This window comes from Monodelphis domestica, chromosome 3 (genome assembly GCF_027887165.1).
Source record: "Monodelphis domestica isolate mMonDom1 chromosome 3, mMonDom1.pri, whole genome shotgun sequence".
Taxonomy (NCBI): domain Eukaryota; kingdom Metazoa; phylum Chordata; class Mammalia; order Didelphimorphia; family Didelphidae; genus Monodelphis; species Monodelphis domestica.
Window position 1 is genome coordinate 105,587,173 of NC_077229.1, and position 18,423 is coordinate 105,605,595.

Consider the following 18,423-nt stretch of genomic DNA (forward strand, 5'->3'; position numbering starts at 1 on the left):
GAAAGCTATCTTGCAATTTTCGAAAAACTATCACTTGGAAGAGAGATTACTCTGGTTCTTCTTGGATCCAAGGGCAGAACTAGTTGGAATCAGTGAAGAGAGTTCAACTTAATTCAACTTACAGTGAGACAGGTTTTGGTACAATTTAAGGGAAAATTCCCTAATAATATGAGCTCTACAAAAATGGAACATACTAGTAGTGAGCTCCCCATGACTAGAAAGTCTTCACGAAGAGGCTAGATAGATACTTGCTTGGGACGATTTAGAGATGATCCCTGTTCAGTTCTAGTCAGACAAACTGGATGCTAAGCTTTTGTGGTTCTTCAGTTTGTGGGACTGAGGGAAAGATTTTGAGCCCACACGCTGAAAAGGGAGCAGAATCTGGGAAGGGAAGGAAGGTGGCAAGTGTCCTGATTCATGCTACTTAGAATCATTGGATGAAGCTTTAAGAGACCACCAAATAGAACCCCCATCCCTCTTCATTTTGAGACAAAAGACATGGAGGCCAGAGAGGGGAAGGAACTCACCCAAAGTCACACCACAATGTGTTCCTGGTAGTCCAGGGGATTAGAAAGTGAGCCCCAAGACAGGGACGCAGGATCAGGCTTTCCTCAAGGAAGACCTGCAACGCATGGCATACCCAGGCAGCTCCTGAGCTAGGATTCTAGTCTAACTCTTTGGAAATTAAGTTTCAGAGTTTAAATCCATTTTTACACCACTGATACACCCAGGACTGATTTCTCAGAGCAATCCCAGGCTCAGGTGGTGGGGGAAGGGTCTGACCTGAGTAGGGGGTGGGCCTGACAACTCCAGAGGCCCCTCAGTCTCCAAGACGTGTCCATTAAGGGGACAATAGGAGAATAAGCACTTTTCCTTCTTCATTTCCCACTGTCGGCTAATATCATATTGATGATAATTTCCCTTTAATGGCCCATTTGCTGTAATTATGATGCAGAGATTGAGTAATTATATCTGACTTCTAGCACTGCCTTGACCACAAACCTCTAACCTCAACAAAACCAGATTCCTTTAGTGCCCCCCCCCATCATCCCCATTTTGCTCCAGGCACCCACCCGTAGGAGTATCCCATTCCCTACTCCCACCCTGCTGTGGACCCCTTCCTCTATCTCTCAGACACCCAGCCTCCCTATTCTCAGGGCCTGTGGTTAGAGCTTAAGAATCATCAAAGTCAATGAATTCATCAAATATGTATTAAATGCCTACTAAGTGCAAGGTGCTGGTCTAGACACCAAACATACAAAGAAAAATGAATAGCCCTCAAGGAGTTTACATTCTACTGGGAACAAAGCTAGGCTTAGAATCTCAAGAATGTAACTTTGGAATCTTAGAATAATCAAATACTGTGGTAGAATCTTAGAAACACAGAATGTTGGAATTATAATGTTTGAAAATGGCAGGATCTTGGATTTGGGAAGGATTGAAGTGGACCTCGAGTCTAACATGTCCTACTTTATGCATTAGTCTTCTCTAGAGTCTCTGCTAGGATCCCTATAATGTCAGGGAACCTCCCCCCACTCTCTCTCTCTCTCTCTCTCTCTCTCTCTCTCTCTCTCTCTCTCTCTCTCTCTCTCTCGTAGATCAGATTGATTGAAAGTTCTTATATTGAGGAAAAGACATACACTCTTCATGGGGATTTGGTCTCCCCCCTACCCCACCCCTTCGACACTATGCTGAAGTACCTACTATGACTCCCTATTGTGGTTGAAGCCAAGTTTTGGTCCTAGCATTCAAGACTTCCAGTCTAGTGGGATGGGACTGGTGCCAGCTCCTACCTGCCCTGAAAGCCAATTGTTAAATTGTCAGTGTAAAGAGTTATTACACCTTAGGAATCTCACATGCTCCAAAGCAGGGCTCCATTTGTTGTTGATTATAATAAGAACATGTTTCTAATGCAAAATAAGCTTATTTTTGTGGGGAGGAGACTGGTTGTTGAATACTTACCAGCAGATCCCCCGAGTTGGAGAGGGGGAAACTATGATGACAGTTGTCTTCAAGTATTTGGACTGGGGGGGGGGGGTGGCTTTTAGGTAGAAGAGGAATTCAACTTGTTCTGTTTGACTACAGAAGCAAAACCAGGGGCAACAGGTGAATGCTGCAAGGAGGCGAATTTAGCCTAGATGTCAAGAAGAACTTCTCAACAATTTGAACTGTACAAAAATGAAATGGACCGCCTATAAAGGCTATAAAGGTGTTGGACTTCCCTCCTTTGAATGTCTTCAAATAGAGTCTGGATGGATGACTACTTGTGAGATATATCTCTTTAGGTACGAGTTGGATTAAATGACCACTGTGGTTCCTTCCAACTCTTAAATTCCATGAATCTGTAATGATAATTTTTTGAAGTTGTAAGAGATAAAGAGGTCAATGAGAGAGAGAGAGAGAGAGAGAGAGAGAGAGAGAGAGAGAGAGAGAGAGAGAGAGAGAGAGAGAGAGAGAGAGAGAGAGGGAGGGAGAGGGAGAGAAGGCAAAAAAGAGAAAAGGAGAAAGAAGGCAAGAGAGAGAAATAGAGAAAGGGAGAGAGATAGAGAGAGAAAGGGAGAGAGAGAGAAGGCCAGAAAGAGAAAGGGAGAGAAAGAAGGCGAGAGAGAGAAAGAGAGAGAGAGAGAGAGAGAGAGAGAGAGAGAGAGAGAGAGAGAGAGAGAACGAGAACCAAAACCAAAACCAAAAAACTATGATATACACTTAATCCCAGGAGACCATGCCAGGAATGATGATGCTACCAAAGAGAATGGGAAGGACTGGGTGAACACGTAGAAATAGAAACAAGACAGACAAGTGTCACAAAAACCCAGGTAGAAGAGGATATCCAAAAGAATAGGATGGTCAACTATGTCAAATACAGCAATAAGTCCAAAATGAATGAGGACTGAGGAGAGGCCTCTGAATTTAGCAAGGAGAGAAGAGTTTCAGCTGAGTAGTGGAGATCGAAGGCATATTGAAAGAGGTAAGAAGTGAGTGAGGATTAAGGATTCCAAAGCAACGACTCTTGGAAGCTATTTCTAGGAATTTGACTGTGAAAGAGAGGAGCGATATAGGACCAACAATGATAACAATAATATCTAATATTTATGTGGCACTTTAAGGTTCATAAAAAATTTTACATGTATTCTCTCATTTCATCTTCATAACAATCCTACAAAGTAGGTGCTGTTACTGAGGTTAACCAAAGTTAAGGTTCACTTATCTGCTAAGCGGCTGGGAGCCAGTTACACAAATTCAGGTCTTCCTGGCTCCAAGTTCAGATTTCTGAACTATATATAGCAAAAATAGCTAGAAAGCACTGTATATTTGGTCAAATCAAGGATTTGTTATTGCTATTGATGAGGGAGAACTGGGTATGTTTGAAGACAGCAGGAAAGGAGTCAGTAGAGGAGAGGCTGAAAAATAGGGAATGGGGGCAACTAGGTGGCTCAGTAGGTTGAGAGCCAGGTCTAGAGGTGGGAGGTCCTGGGTTCAAATCTGACTAGACACTTCCTAACTGTGTGACCCTGGGCAAGTCACTTAACCCCCATTACCTACCCCTTACCACTCGTCTGCCTTGGAACCAACACAAAGTTTTGATCCTAAAACAAAAGTAAAGGGTTTTTTAAGAGTGGGGAAAGAAAATTAGGGAGCAAGAAATGATGATTTCAGGGGTAAAATGCCAAAGTAGATGGGAATGGTAGTGGATGAGAGCTACAGGTATCTTCTTATAGAAGAGTCACCTCATTCTCTGAGATAGAAACGAAAGAAAAGTTGATGAGGGGGTGATTCTAAGTTGATTTCTTTTTTTAAAAATTATTTTTTTCTTAATTTTATTTTTTATCATGCAAAACACACTTCCATATTGGTCATTATGTAAGAGCACATTCATACATAACCCAAAACCCCAAATACAACCATAAATATACTGATCTGAAAGATAGTATGCTTTGACCCACACCCATCTAATTCCTACAGTTCTTTCTCTAGCGGTGGATAGCATTCCCCATCATAAGTCTTTCAGAATTGTCCCAGGTCATTGCATTGCTGAGAGTAGCCAAGTTTTCATAGATAACCACTGATCAATATTGCTGTTGTGTACAGTGTTCTCCTGGTTCTGCCTATTTCATTCTGCATCAGTTCATGTAACTCTGTCCAGCTTTTTCTGAAATCATCCTGCTTGTCGTTTCTTATAATACAATAGTATTCCATCACCAACATATACCACAATTTGTTCAGCCGTTTCCCAATTGATGAACACTCCCTCAATTTCCAATTCTTTGCCACCACAAAAAGAGCTGTATAATATTTTTGTACAAGCAGGGCCTTTCCCCTTTTTTATCTCTTTGGGATACAGACCCAGTAGTGGAATTACCAGATCAAAGGGTGTATGCCCAGTTTTACAGCCCTTTAGGCATAGTTCCAAATTGCCGTCCAGAATGGTTGGTGAGGTAATTTCAATTTTTCAAGTAAAGTGAAGCATGAGTCAAAGTCTTTGCCTGAGAGGGAAGGAGGAGGGACAGTGTGGAAGGCTGGTGAAGAGAAGAGCAGCCCTAGTCAGCTGTTGTGGGCAGAGAGTTACTTTGCAGAGGCGGCTGAGGGTCTAGTGAAGCCCAGGTTATAGGTGGACTGAGCCAGCATAGCCACAGACTTCCTCCAGCATCCTTCAGCTGCTCTAGAGCTGAAGAAGAGAAGGCAGAGAGTGGAATTAACCCAAGCTTGAGGTTTGAAAAGGAATGAGCATCAGTAAGACGGGCAATAGGGCAAGAGATGCTATTAAATGTCTGATTTCAATCCTAGAGATTGTGACTAGAAGAAGCTAAGACCCGAGCAGGCTGATAGAAGGGGAAAACAGGGCTAGGCGGAGTGACTGGAGACTGATAATTCAAATACTAGGACAGCTAAGAGGCTCAGTGGATACGGTACTGAACCTAGAAGCAGGAAGTCTCATCTTCATGAGTTTGTAAGTTCAAATCTGGCCTCAGACACATAATAACTGTGTGCCCTGGGCAAGTCAAACCCTGTTTGCTTCATTTTCCTCATCATTTAAAAAGAAAAGGAAATGGCAAACCACTCCAGTATCTTTGCCAAGAAGACCTCAAATGTGGTCACAAAGAGCCAGGAATGACTGACAACTGAACAACCATTTATATAGCATTTTATGGATTGCAAAGTGCTTTGCATACATTATTTCCTTTGATCCTCACGATAGAGGTGCTACTATCACCACTTAAAAATGGTGAGGAAAATGGGGCTGAGGATGGTTAAGTAATTTGGATAAGGTTACACAGTTACTAAGTGTTTAGGCAGAATTTGAACTCCAGTCTTCCTAAAATGAAATTCACTTTTTCAGTTTTCACCACCTGATTACCGTTGGGATGATTGAAGTGAGAATGGAAAATAGGTTTAGGAATAGCACTAGTTAATGTCTAACTACTGGGGGGGCAGCTAAGTGTCTTTGTGGATTGAGAGCCAGGCCTAGAGATGGGACATCATAGGTTCAAATACGGTCTCAGACACTTCCTAGCCGTGTGACCCTGGGCAAGTCACTCAATCCCCATTGCCCAGCCCTTACTGCTCTTCTGCTTTAGAATCAATGCACAGTATTGATTCTAAGATGGAAGGGAAGGGTTTAAGAAAAGTTTAACTCCTGGTTTTTTAAAAAAATGGCCACTGGATACCACCAGATACCCTTCAAAATTTAGCCTGCTAGACAATCAACAAAACAATAAACCAAGCCTTGCCGATTTCAAAGATATAAATGCTCTCACTGAAAATAAAGTTGGCTTCCAGTTTTTATCTCCAATTTAGCTTTTGCTTTGTTTTCATTAACGTATTTTCATCATCCATTTAAAATGTTTTTTCTTGAGCTCCAAATTCTCTCCTTTCCTCCATCCCCTCTTCCATCCATTGAGAAGGCAGGCAATATGATATCAATTATACAAGTCAAGTCATGCAAGACATATTTCCAAATTAGCCATCTTGGAGAACAAAAAGCAAAAACTAAAGAGAGAAAAGGATGCTTCATGTGCAATCAGAGTTCCTCCATTCTCTCTGTGGAGATGGATGCCATGTTTCATCTTGAGTCCTCTGGAATTATCTTGGATCACTGTATTGATTAGACTAGATAAACCTTTCACAGTGGATCATCTTTACAATATCACTATTACTGTCACATTGAAAATTTCACAACTGCCTCTCAGACGGCGTGAGCTGACTCCGACACTCCTGTTTAGGAGGAATGAGACACAGGGAAATCTGGACGGGCAGAAGGTTATGGTAAGATAGAGGAGTTTCAAAGTTCTGGACTATGGAAGAGATATACTTGTGGATGATGATGAAATCAAAGGAATAATCCTCCCTGTATGCGGCTGAGATGCAATAAGGAGGTGGGGGGGTGAGAAAGGAGATAAACTGGGAAACAAAAGTATCTGAGGGGGCATCAATATGTAAGGTGAGGACAACTAGGTGGCTAGAGAATGAGGACTGGAAATGGGAGGTCTTGGGTTCAAATCTGACCTTGGACACTTCCTAGCTATGTCACCCTGGGCAAGGTGTGTGTGTGTGTGTGTGTGTGTGTGTGTGTGTGTGTGTGTGGTGAAGTCTCCAAATATAAGGGCTGGATGTAGAGTGGAGAATCCACTTGTCAGTCAGGCATTGAACTCTTTAAGAAAAGAGTAACCAACCCAGGGGAAGCTGGGAACTGGTAGGTACCTCTATAATCTGGCCAAAGTAAGGGATGTTACCAAGGGAATATGGAAAGGGGAGGGCTTGAAAGTGACACTGAGGACCTAGAAGAGAAGATACATCCAATACTGGAGGGATTGGGGAGGAAGAGGAGGGCAGGAATCTAGCCTCTTCAGGGGAGAGCCATATTTCTGTGATTTCAAGAAGAGGAAAGGAGAACCTCGCCAGCTCTCCACAGGCTTTCATAGCTTATCAACAATTATTCTGATATTTCTTGGTTCTCCTTCTACTGGCTCAAACATATCATGATTCCTAACTGTGAATGTCCCTAAGGCTCTGTCTTGGCCTAGTCTCTTCCAATTCCCTCAATTTTATCATCCTGAAGCAGATAATGAGCAGATTTGTATTTGCAGCCCCCATTTACTTCTAGAACTTGAGTCCTGAATCAGTGGCAGTCTAGAAGACATTTGAAAGTGGACTGAATGGTGCACACAAGCAGCAGTCCTATTCTTTTTTAAATGCTTCTTCTCCACTCACCACAGTCCCCCCCCCACCCCCAGCCCTTACCTTCTGCCTTAGAATAATTACTCTGTATTGATTCCAAAGAAGAAGAGTGGTAAGAACTAAACAATGGAGACTAAGTGACTTGCCCACGGTCACACAGCTAGGAAATATCTGAGGCTAGATTTGAACCCAGGACCTCCCACCTCTAGGACTGACTCTCAATCCACTGAGCCATCTAGCTGCTCCCCCAATAGAACTTTAATAGCGATTTATTATAATTATCTTTCCTTGTAAGTCCCACCTCATTCTGAGCTTTAACTGTGTTGGTATTATTCTGATAAAACCATACCCAGCTTTTGAATTCATCCTCCATTACTTGCCTTTGTTTCCATATTCTCTGTATGTCTAAAAATGAAAAAAATAAAAACAAGTCCCCTTCCCTTTCTTCCTTATTAAAATTGTTTCTCTTTATTTCCAGAATTTTATTCTTGGATACTATCCATTTCTTCTGGTCCTAGAGAGCTTTATTTCATGAGATATTATCCATCTGGGTTTTTTGAGCTCTTCAAAACCTGCTCAACTACAACCGCAATATATGTCAGGTTACTCCCCACTTTCTTCTTTTCGATCACAAATTCTTAGATCAATCCATCAGCAAGCATTTATTTATTAGGTGTCTGCTATGCGTCAGACACTCATCTAAGCACTGGAAATACAGTAATTAAAAATGAAACAGTCCTCAAGAGGAAGGAGGTTACATACTATCTAGAGAGATATGAACATATGAAAGCAAGTACAAAATAAAATACAAAGTAATTTGGTAAGGGAGGCACTAGCACCTGAGGGGATCAGAGATGAACAGTTTTATTTTGTTTTAAACCCTTACCTTCTGTCTTAGAATCAATACTGTGTATTGGTTCCAATGGAGAAGAGTGGTAAGATCTAGGCAATGGGGGTCAAGTGACTTGCCCAGGTTCACACAGCTAGGAAGTATCTGAGGTCAAATTTGAACCCAGGACCTCCCATCTCTAGGTCTGGCTCTCAGTCGCCTATGGATCAGTGGCTTTCTTTGTGTTTGAGTTTGACATCACTGCTCTCTAAAGGATGGGTTTAACCATTTAACCAGCCAAGTTTGGCATAGAAAACATTCCAGGCAGAATGATCAGTGTGAACCCAACTCAGAGGCTGGAGAGTGCCAGGCACAATTGGGGTGGGATGGCTAGAAAATTCCACCATTTGCCTAGAATATAGACTAGAGAGTCTTAAGCTTCTTCTGCTCTTTTTTTTAATCAGGAACTTTTCTGGCAATCTAGTGAAGCCTATAGACCCTTTCTCAGATCAATGTTATTAAATGCATAAAAGAAAACTACACGGGATTACAAGGGAAACCATTAGTTGTATGTGTGCGTGTACACATACATAGCCATAACATATAGGTTATTGGGGTCTATGTGAAGACTTCCCAAGCCTCGTGTTGGGAAATTAGATCCAGTTGGTTCAGCTAAGGCTGAAATAGTCCCCGAAAGCTGAGACTAGATCAGACTTTTGATGCCAGGCAAAGGAGTAACTTTTTTGATCAAGTCACAGGATTTGGGATCTTAGAGGCTAGTTAGTCATTTTACAGATAAGGAAACTGAGGCCCAGAGAGATTAAATGAGTTGCCCTAAGTCTCCCTGATAGTGATGAGCAAGATTTCACTCCCTAAACCCATCCTGCCTCAAAGGAATCTCTCAGCCTCAGCTGAACCAGCTAGACCTAATCTCCTCATTGGCTTATTATGACCCAGGGGTTATGATTCCATAGACCCATTTAGTCATTCTCTCTTCCTTCTATGACCAGGTTCCAGTCAGGAGTGCCATCTTACCCAGTCTCAGTAATACCAGTCCTGCTGAATTTCTCCCCTCACCTTAGGGTGCCTGTGGTTCAGTCATGTCCAGCTCTTGGTCACCCCATTTAGGGGTTTCTTGGCAAAGATACTGGAGTGGTTTGTCATTTCCTTCTCCAGGTCATTTTACAGATGAGGAAACTGAGGCAAACAGGGGAAAGTGACTTGCCCAGGGTCACACAGCTAGTAAGTGTCTGAGGCTGGATTTGAACTCAGGGAGATGTCTTCCTGACTACAGGTGCCCAAGCATCACTGCTGCCACCTCTATATTTGAGTTAGCCATCTGAAGCCACAGCTTTTATCTTTCCTCCTCTTCTTCGAAGTCTCTTGAGACTTCTGGGATGCTTGCATTGTACCTGTGTTAGCTCTTTGAGGCTGTAGCTCCACAGGTGAGCAACACTTTCTTTCCTGCCACTCCCCTCCCTATCATCAGTTTAAAATCCATAAATTCCTTTATGATCAGAGATTAGGGAAACATAGCATGAAGCTCCCTGACCCTCTGACCAAGTCACTCTTGAATTCCCCATCACTTTGATGATTTTTTCCTCTTCTCTTACATTACTAATATATATTTTTAAATCTTTGGTCTATATTTAGGTAACTGGGCAAGGCTTCATTCAGGTAGGCTCTGAAGGGAGCAGCAACAGGAGAGTAAAGAAGGACCCAAACCCTAAGGCTGACCCCTTCACATCACTGCTTTTGGCATTATTGTGGCATTTATTGAGTACCTGCTGTATACCCAGAAACTGTCTTCATCCTCACTGTTCACACCACCTTCTTATTAAGTCTTGACACTGTCTTATACTATGTTAGTTCTGTCTACTAGCTTTGCATTACCTACCAACCCCATAATCCAAGTTACTGATAAAAATGTAGAGTGGCACAATGCCAAGGGACACTCCACTACAGATGTGCCTGCAGGATGACCTCAACTGCCACAAGAGGAATCTAGTGATTGAACCAGTTTCCAGTCTACCTAGCTGTACATTCAGAGAATAGCTAGGTGGCATAGTGGATAGAGTGCTGCATTGAGAGACAGGAAGCCCTGAGTTCAAATTCTGCCTCAGGTACTTACTAGTTGTGTAATCCACAGCAAGTAAATTACTTTCTGTGCTTCAGTTCCTTATCTATAAGTGGAAATAATAGCACCAACTCACAGAGTTGAGAATCAAATGAGAGAACACATAAAGTGCTTTGCAAACCTTAAATCATCATCATTGTCATCAACAACTAATGATCATATGGCACTTTGAAGTTTGCCCAACACTCTATATGTTCGTGTTGGCAAACCTATGGCGTGTGTGCTGGAGCATGGCAGAGGTGGCTGCTCCCTTCCCCATCTCCACACACACCTGAGGACATTCCTTACATCAGCCACCCCTCTGCCCAGCAGCCCAATGGGAGCACTTCCTCCCTCTCCTGTCTGGGGCAAGTAAGGCAGGGGCTCGCATGTGGCATAAGGGTTGCAGTTTGGGTCGTTGGCCTCTAAAAAGTTTGCCATCACTGCTATATGCTCTCTCATTTGATGCTCATGCCAAATTTGAGAACTAGGGTTTATTATTATTCTCATTTTATAGATGAAGAAACTGAGGCATTCAGACTAAGTGACTTGTCCAGAATAGTACACCTACAAAGTATCTGTGACTGAATTTGAACTCAGGACTTCCAGACTCCATATAGTTATAAATGTTAGCTATTATCTAACTCACAACTCATTGTCTTATCCTCAAGAATGTCATGAAAAACTTTTGTCAGTTATCTTGTCTGAAATTCAGTCATACAATATACAGTATTGGAAAGACCTAATCTTATGTTCTACTTACTTACTAGGTCATTTAACTTCATTGAACCTCAGTTTTCTCATCTGAAAAATGGGGATGATACTTCTTCTATTACTATACTACAAGGTTGCCATGAAAAAAATTGCTTAAACCTTAAAGAGCTATGGAGTGAGGATCAATTATGGAATTATGATCAATGTCTGCCATGTAAAATTCTGATCTACTAGCCCAATTGTCCTGTTCAAAAAGGAAATGAAATGAGTTGGTCTGGAATGACCTATTCTTGATGAAAACATGCTGGTTCTTCGTGATCACTACTTTCCTTTTTACATGCTCACAAATCATCCCTTCAGAAATCTGTTCTAGAATTTTGCCAGAACTTAAAGTCAAATCAACTAGCCAAGGAATGCAGAGAGCATAGACTGGGACCAAACTATAGTATGAAGGATTCGCTTTCATCCCCTTTTGGAAAATGGGAACAATATTTGCCCAGCTCCAGTCCTATGAAACCATCCCCATACTCCATGATTTTTGAGATTACTGTTAGGGGCTTTGCCATCACAACTTTCAATATCCTCCTTTAGTTAAGTTGCCTAGGTCCCTTGAACTCCCTGAGGGTAGCTGGGAACTCTGGGAGCATCTCCTCACTTAGTTTGGGCTTTAACATCCTGTTAATCATTTAACCAATCAGAAGCTATTTTTCCTTGGTAGCAGAAATTGAAGCAAAATATGAGGTGAGGAATTTTGTCTTTCTCTCACTCATTATCCTCATCTTTTTCTTCCATTTCCAGAGTGGTTCTGTCCTGGCTTTCATCCTCTTCTTGCTCCCAACTAGCCTTTTAAAAACCCGTTTTATAGTCCTTAGCATGCATTGCCAATTTCTGCTTGTTCTAAGCTTTAGAATGTCTGACCCCACTCTTAAAGGATTGCGAAACCCTTTGGCATTGGTCTTTGGTAATCCACCTTTCCTTCTGCATTTTGTACATAACTTTTAAATGTCTAAGTTGGTCAGTGAGGTTCCTCTGTTTCCTTCTTTATGGATTTGTTTCTGTTTGTTTCATCAGTTTCATTCTTAGGAGCTTTCATCGTATTCTTTTGTAAAATAATCTCACATCCCAGCAATGGCTCTCAATGCATGCCTCACAGTCTCAGAAATCACTGTTAGAGCTACGGATGGAGCAATTTCAGAATGGACTGCTCATCACAGACCCAGAGCTTACAGGGAACCCAACATCCCTGTTGCTGTGAGAAGGTGACGACACAGGACAACCAGAGAAGACACGGATACAAACACTGCTTCCCCCACAGACTCCCTGCCAGAGAATCCAACCAGGGAAAAGATATTCTCATCAGGGGAACTTCTCTGGAAATCAGGACAATGTTACTATATCCTGACCCCAGAAGCTTACTTTGATCTGAAACTTAACTTTTACACCGCCAAAACAACCTATAGTTTATAAAAAGTTCTTTACCTATAAAGGCAAGAAAATATCAACCAATAGCATAAATACCTATCCTCCTTAAATAACATAACTAGCCTGTCTCTACACCTCATTGGAGGGCAAATGAATCCAGCTATATGCAGATGGGTCATTTTCCCTAATAGTAGTACCAACCAGTATAACAACAAGGTATGGCCCAGAGGAGAAGGAGGAATTAGAAATAGGCGGCTTCTTATTTTCTCAAAAAGGCAAGAGATGAGATCCTCTGATGAGTAGGTGGGGAAAATGGACATAGGAGGTTTGAAGGAAGAGGAAAAGATATTGAGCTTATATTCCACAAGAAGCCACAGGTTTTCTTTATATGCCCCATTATGCAGTCACTCAGTCAAGTTGATTTTTTGGATCCAAATGTTAGATTTTACATTTATTCCTCATAAATGTCATTAGAGTTGACCCATCAGGAAAAACCTAGGAAGCCTAATAAGAACTGATGCAAAGTGAAGGGAGCAGAACCAAGAGAACATTGTAGACAATTCTAGCAATGTTGGATGATGATCCACTGTGAATGACTTAGCTCTTCTGAAGACAATGATCCAAGCTAATGCCAAAGGACCTATGATGAAAAATGCTGTCCACCTCCCAAGACAAAACTGATGAATTCTTTTTTTTTTTAACCTTTACCTTCTGCCTTAGAATCACTACTATGTATTGGTTCCAAAGCAGAAGAACAGTAAGGGCTAGGCAATGGGGGTTAAGTGACTTGCCCAGGGTTACACAGCTAGGAAGTACATGAGGCCAGATTTAAACTTAGGACCTCTCATCTGTAGATCTGATTTTCAATCCACTAAGCCACCCAGTTGCCCCCAAAACTGATGAATTCTGAATGCAGATTGAAGCACTTTTTTCACTTTATTTTTTGGGGGAGATTTTTTTTGTATGTTCTGCAACATAGCTAACTTCACATGTATAAGTGATATCATAGTATTTGCCTCCTCAAGGGATAAGAGGTAGGGAGACAATTTGGAATTTAAAAAAAATTTAAGAGAATATTACATTTTTAAAAATGTATTGACTATGAAAGACTTAACTAGTTGGTGGGGATGTGACAAAATTGGGACATTAATGCATTGCTGGTGGAGTTGTAAATTGATCCAGACATTCTGGATGGCAATTTAGAACTATGCCCAAAGGGCTTTAAAAGACTCTATACCCTTTGATCCAGCCATATACCACTGCTGCGTTTGTACCCCAAAGAGATAATTAGGAAAAAGACTTGTACAAAAAAAATTGGAAAGTGAGGAGATGCCCTTCAATTGGGGAATGGCTAAACAAATTGTGGTATATGTTGGTGATGGAATACTATTGTGTTCAAAGGAATAATGAACTGGAGGAATTCCATGTGAACTGGAAAGACCTCCAGGAATTGATGCAGAGTGAGAGGAGCAGAACCAGGAGAACATTGTACACAGAGATTGATACACTGTGGCACAATTGAATGTAATGAACTTCTCTACTAGCAGCAATGCAATGATCCAGAATAATTCTAAGGGACCTATGAGAAAGAACACTATCCACATCCAGAGAAAGAACAGTGGGAATAGAAACACAGAAGAAAAACAACTGCTTGATCACATGGGTTGATAGGAATATGCTTGGGGATATAGACTCTAAACAATCACCCTAGTGCAATTATCAATAATATGGAAATAGGTTTTGATCAATGACACAAGTAAAACCCAGTGGAATTGCACATTGGCTGTGGGGGGGGGGAGGGGAGGAGAAAAGGAACATGAATCATATAACCATGGAAAATATTCTAAATTAATTAATTAAATAAAAAATTTCAATTACAAAAAAAAAAGACAACTATTCTCAGCAAGAAAATGATCTGGGACAATTCAGAAGGACATATTACAAAGAACCTGATCTACCTCCAGAGAATAAAAAGTGTTAGAGTTGCAGATCAAAGCCTATTATATTTAGCATTCATTTATTTAAAGTTTTATTTTGGGGTTTTGGTTTTATGTGGGTATTCTCTTACAACAGTGACCAACATGGAAATAGTTTTGCATGATCATCCACGTATAACCCAGATCAAATTGATTACAATCTTCAGGAGGGGAGAGGGAGACAATTTGGAAAACATTTGTTGAAAATTGTTATTACATGTAATTGGGAAAATAAAAGATCTCTAAATAAAAAAATTTAATGTAATTGAGGAAAACTTAACAAAATAAATAAAAATATATTTTAAAGTATTTGACCTGGCAATATCTTTTGGGGGCTACTCCGTCATCTTTCTGTTTTTGCTCTCCTTCACACCTTTGTGTTAGATACATATTTGATATGCTTGCTGTCTATGCCTTTATCGAAGTAATTGATATTTTTAAAATATTAAATAGCACAGGTCCCTGGGGCCCTTCGATAGACAGATACCTCCTTCCAAGGGGACGTTGAACCGTTAGTGACTACACTTTGGATCCAACCAGTAAATGAACTCCAAAACGATCACATAGGACAATTGTCTATATGAAATATATGTATTATATGTATACAAAATCTCCCAAAAGTCTTAGCATAGTTTTAGTTTTTTAAATTTTTTTTACTTTGAATTTTTTATTTAATTAGTTAATTTAGAATATTTTTCCATGGTTACAAGATTCATATTCTTTCCCTCCCTTCCCACCACCCCTTTCCGTAACCTATGCACAATTCCACTGGGTTTTACATGTGTCATTGATCAAGACTGATTTCCATAGTATCAATATTTGCCCCATAGTGATCATTTAGAGTCTACATCCCCAGTCATATCCCCATCAACCCATGTGATCAAGCAGTCGTTTTTCTTCTGTGTTTCTGCTCCCACAGTTCTTTCTCTGAATGTGGATAGCATTCTTTCTCATAAGTCCCTCAGAATTGTCCTGGATCACTGCATTGCTGCTAGTAGAGAAGTCCATTACATTTGATTGTGCCACAGTGTATCAGTCTCTGTGTACAATGTTCTCCTGGTTCTGCTCCTCTCACTCTGCATCACTTCCTGGAGGTTGTTCCAGTTCACATGGAATTCCTCCAGTTCATTATTCCTTTTAGCACAATAGTATTCCATCACCAACATATACCACAATTTGCTCAGCCATTCTCCAATTGAAGGGCATCCCCTCATTTTCCAATCTTTTGCCACCACAAAGAGCACAGCTATGAATATTCTTGTACAAGTCTTTTTTTCTTATTATCTATTTGGGGTACAAACCCAACAGCTTAGCACAGTTTTAAACTTTAATATTTTCAAACTAAACTAAGATTTCTGGAATACCGTGTACATGACCAAAAGCCATTTTTTCCAGTAGATAAGTAGTCAAGGGATCTAAACAAACAGTTCTCAAAAGAAGAATTGCAAATCATGTAACAGTTGTATTTAAGATTGCTTCAGAGCACTAAAAATAAGAGAATTACAAAACAACTCTGAGGTTTCACTTGAACCCTGCAAATGGGCAAAGATGATAAAAGATAAGAAGAACAGTTATTGCAGGGGCTACGGGAAGCTAGACAGCAAACATCTATATAGTCATTTTGGAGAATTATGCAAGTGAATATTGCAAAATTATAAAGAATAAGCATGGCCCCCCAAAGAGAGATATTAAAAGACTCCTCTATCTAATTCCATTGCTAAGGTGAAGGTTTACAAATGTAGTACATCATGTTTATTTTTAGATGTTTAGAGACTAGAAAATGAAATAATGCTGGACTTGGAGTCAAGAAGACTTGAGGTCAAATCCTACCTCAGACATTTATTAACTGTGTCTTCCAATCAAGTAATTCAACCTATCTTTCCCTTAGTTTCCTCATTTGTAAATGGGGATAAAAGTAACACCAACATCCAAGGGTTGTTGTGAGAAATAAATAAGTATATCTATGTGGGTATACATAGATATAAATCAACTTGCAAACTTTAAAGTACTATATCAATGCTACTATGATCAGTTTCCCTGATCATAGCTTTTTCCATTAAAAAAATTATATATATATATATGGGGGCAGCTAGGTGGCTCAGTGGAATGAGAGCCATATTCAGATATGGGAGGTCGTGGGTTCAAATTTGGCCTCAGATACTTCTTAGCTGTGTGACCCTGGGCAAGTCACTGAACCCCACCATTGTTTAGCCCTTACCACTCTTCTGCCTTGGAACCAATTGATTCTAAGATAGAAGGTAAGGGCTTAAAAATAAAAATATTTTATAGGGATAGTTCACTGGGAGGGGGGGATGGTTGAAAGGGAAGATATTGGTACAAATTTTTATGATAATAAAAAATATGAATAAAAAAATTTTAAGGCCTTTCCACCCAATGACTTCTCTCTCTTATAAACAATGTCGTCTAGACAGCCCTTCTCACAGCTGGTACCTGTTGGTCAATCCATTTCCTAGAATTAGTTTGTTTCACGGTTCTTGCTGCAAAGAAGAATTCTTGGAAGTAGAGATGATAAGGAAATCATTCCAGGCATGGCCAATGTAAAGACAAGGAAATGGCATTTGGAATGAGAAACAGAGAGGAGGCTTTGGCAGCTAGATGGTGCAGGAGGAAAGCCCTGGGCCTGTAGGCAGGAAGATCTTAGTTGAAATCCAGTCTCAGACACTTACTAGCAATGTGACTCTAGACTGAACATCTGCCTCAGTTTCCTCAACTGTAAAGTTGGGATGTTAATAGCACCTATCTTCCAAAGTTGTTTTCAAGATCAAATGAGATAACATTTGTAAAGCACTTTGCCAGTACTTAGAACATAGTAATTGCTTGTTTCCTTCTTTCTCTAGTTTCCTACCACTCTGACCTTCTTCCTCTAGAGTAATGCTTTCTTATTTATCGCTAAAGGTTAAATTATTTCCTGATGCCCCCAAGAATCAATCAGGCCCTGAATCTAGGCACATACTTCCCCATATGTAGTTAAGGGAGATGCCTTTGTCATATTTCCAAGACTCTACTTTCTCCGCCATCCATGGCCCTAATCCCCCAGGTAAATTGTTGATTGAGATCTGAAGAACTGAGCCTCTCACACAGGAATCAGAATCCTAGAATTTTTGAGTTGTTAGAGACCTCAGAGATGATTTAGTTTAACTTGTACCTGAATTGGGATTCACTCCATGACATAATAATAATAATATCTGACACAAATATATTACATACTTTATGCTCACTTGATGCTCACTTGATGCTCACAACAATCCTAGGAGGTAATATTCTTATCCCTAATTTACAGTTGAGGAAGCTGAGGCAAATAGAAGTGACTTGCTCAGTCACACAGCTAGTAATTATCTGAAGCTGGATTTGAACTCAAGTTTGTTTGTTTGTTTTCCTGACTCCAGGACCAGTACACCACCTAGTTGTCTGCCATCTTTAGTTGACTTTCTGTTTTCTTGCCACTCTAATGACTCATTATTTTCTTTCTATCCTTCAGCCTATCCCTTCTTCTTACCCTCCATGTGGGCATTCAATTATACCACAATATCAACCATAGTTATCAAACTTCCAGGCATAGAATAATAATCTTTTGTTTTATTTTTTGTTGCATTGATTTAGTTTGTCTTTACTTACATTGACTCAGTTTTCCTCTCTATTTCTCTCCCTCCCTCTTCCCATTTTAGAATATTTTCACTTCTGCACTTTTCCCTATGCCTCCTCTACTTATCAAGCTATCCCTTATAACAAATATTATTCAAGGATTGGGAGGAGGGGAAACAATTCAGCAAAACTAGCCAATTATTTACCCAGTCGATTATGACAAGATGTGTAATGTTTCAAACCCATCATCTATCTCTACATAAAAGAGAGGAAAGTGAGTTTTCTCATCTCTTCCTCAGAGTCAAGCTTGGTCATTATAATTTCACAGCATTAAGATTTGGTTTTGTTGCTGCCATTCTTTCTATTTACATTATTGTCATTATTAAATGCATTCTTCTATCTTCTACCTAGTTCTGCCCACTTCACTATGTATCCGTTCATATCGGTCTTCCTGTACTTTTCTCAATTCTTCATATTCATCATGTCTAATGGCACGATAATATCTCATTGTATTCATGTACCCCAAATTGGTTATCCATCCTTCCTACTTTGTTTCTAGCTCTTTCTTTAAGTCTACACAAGAGGCCTGG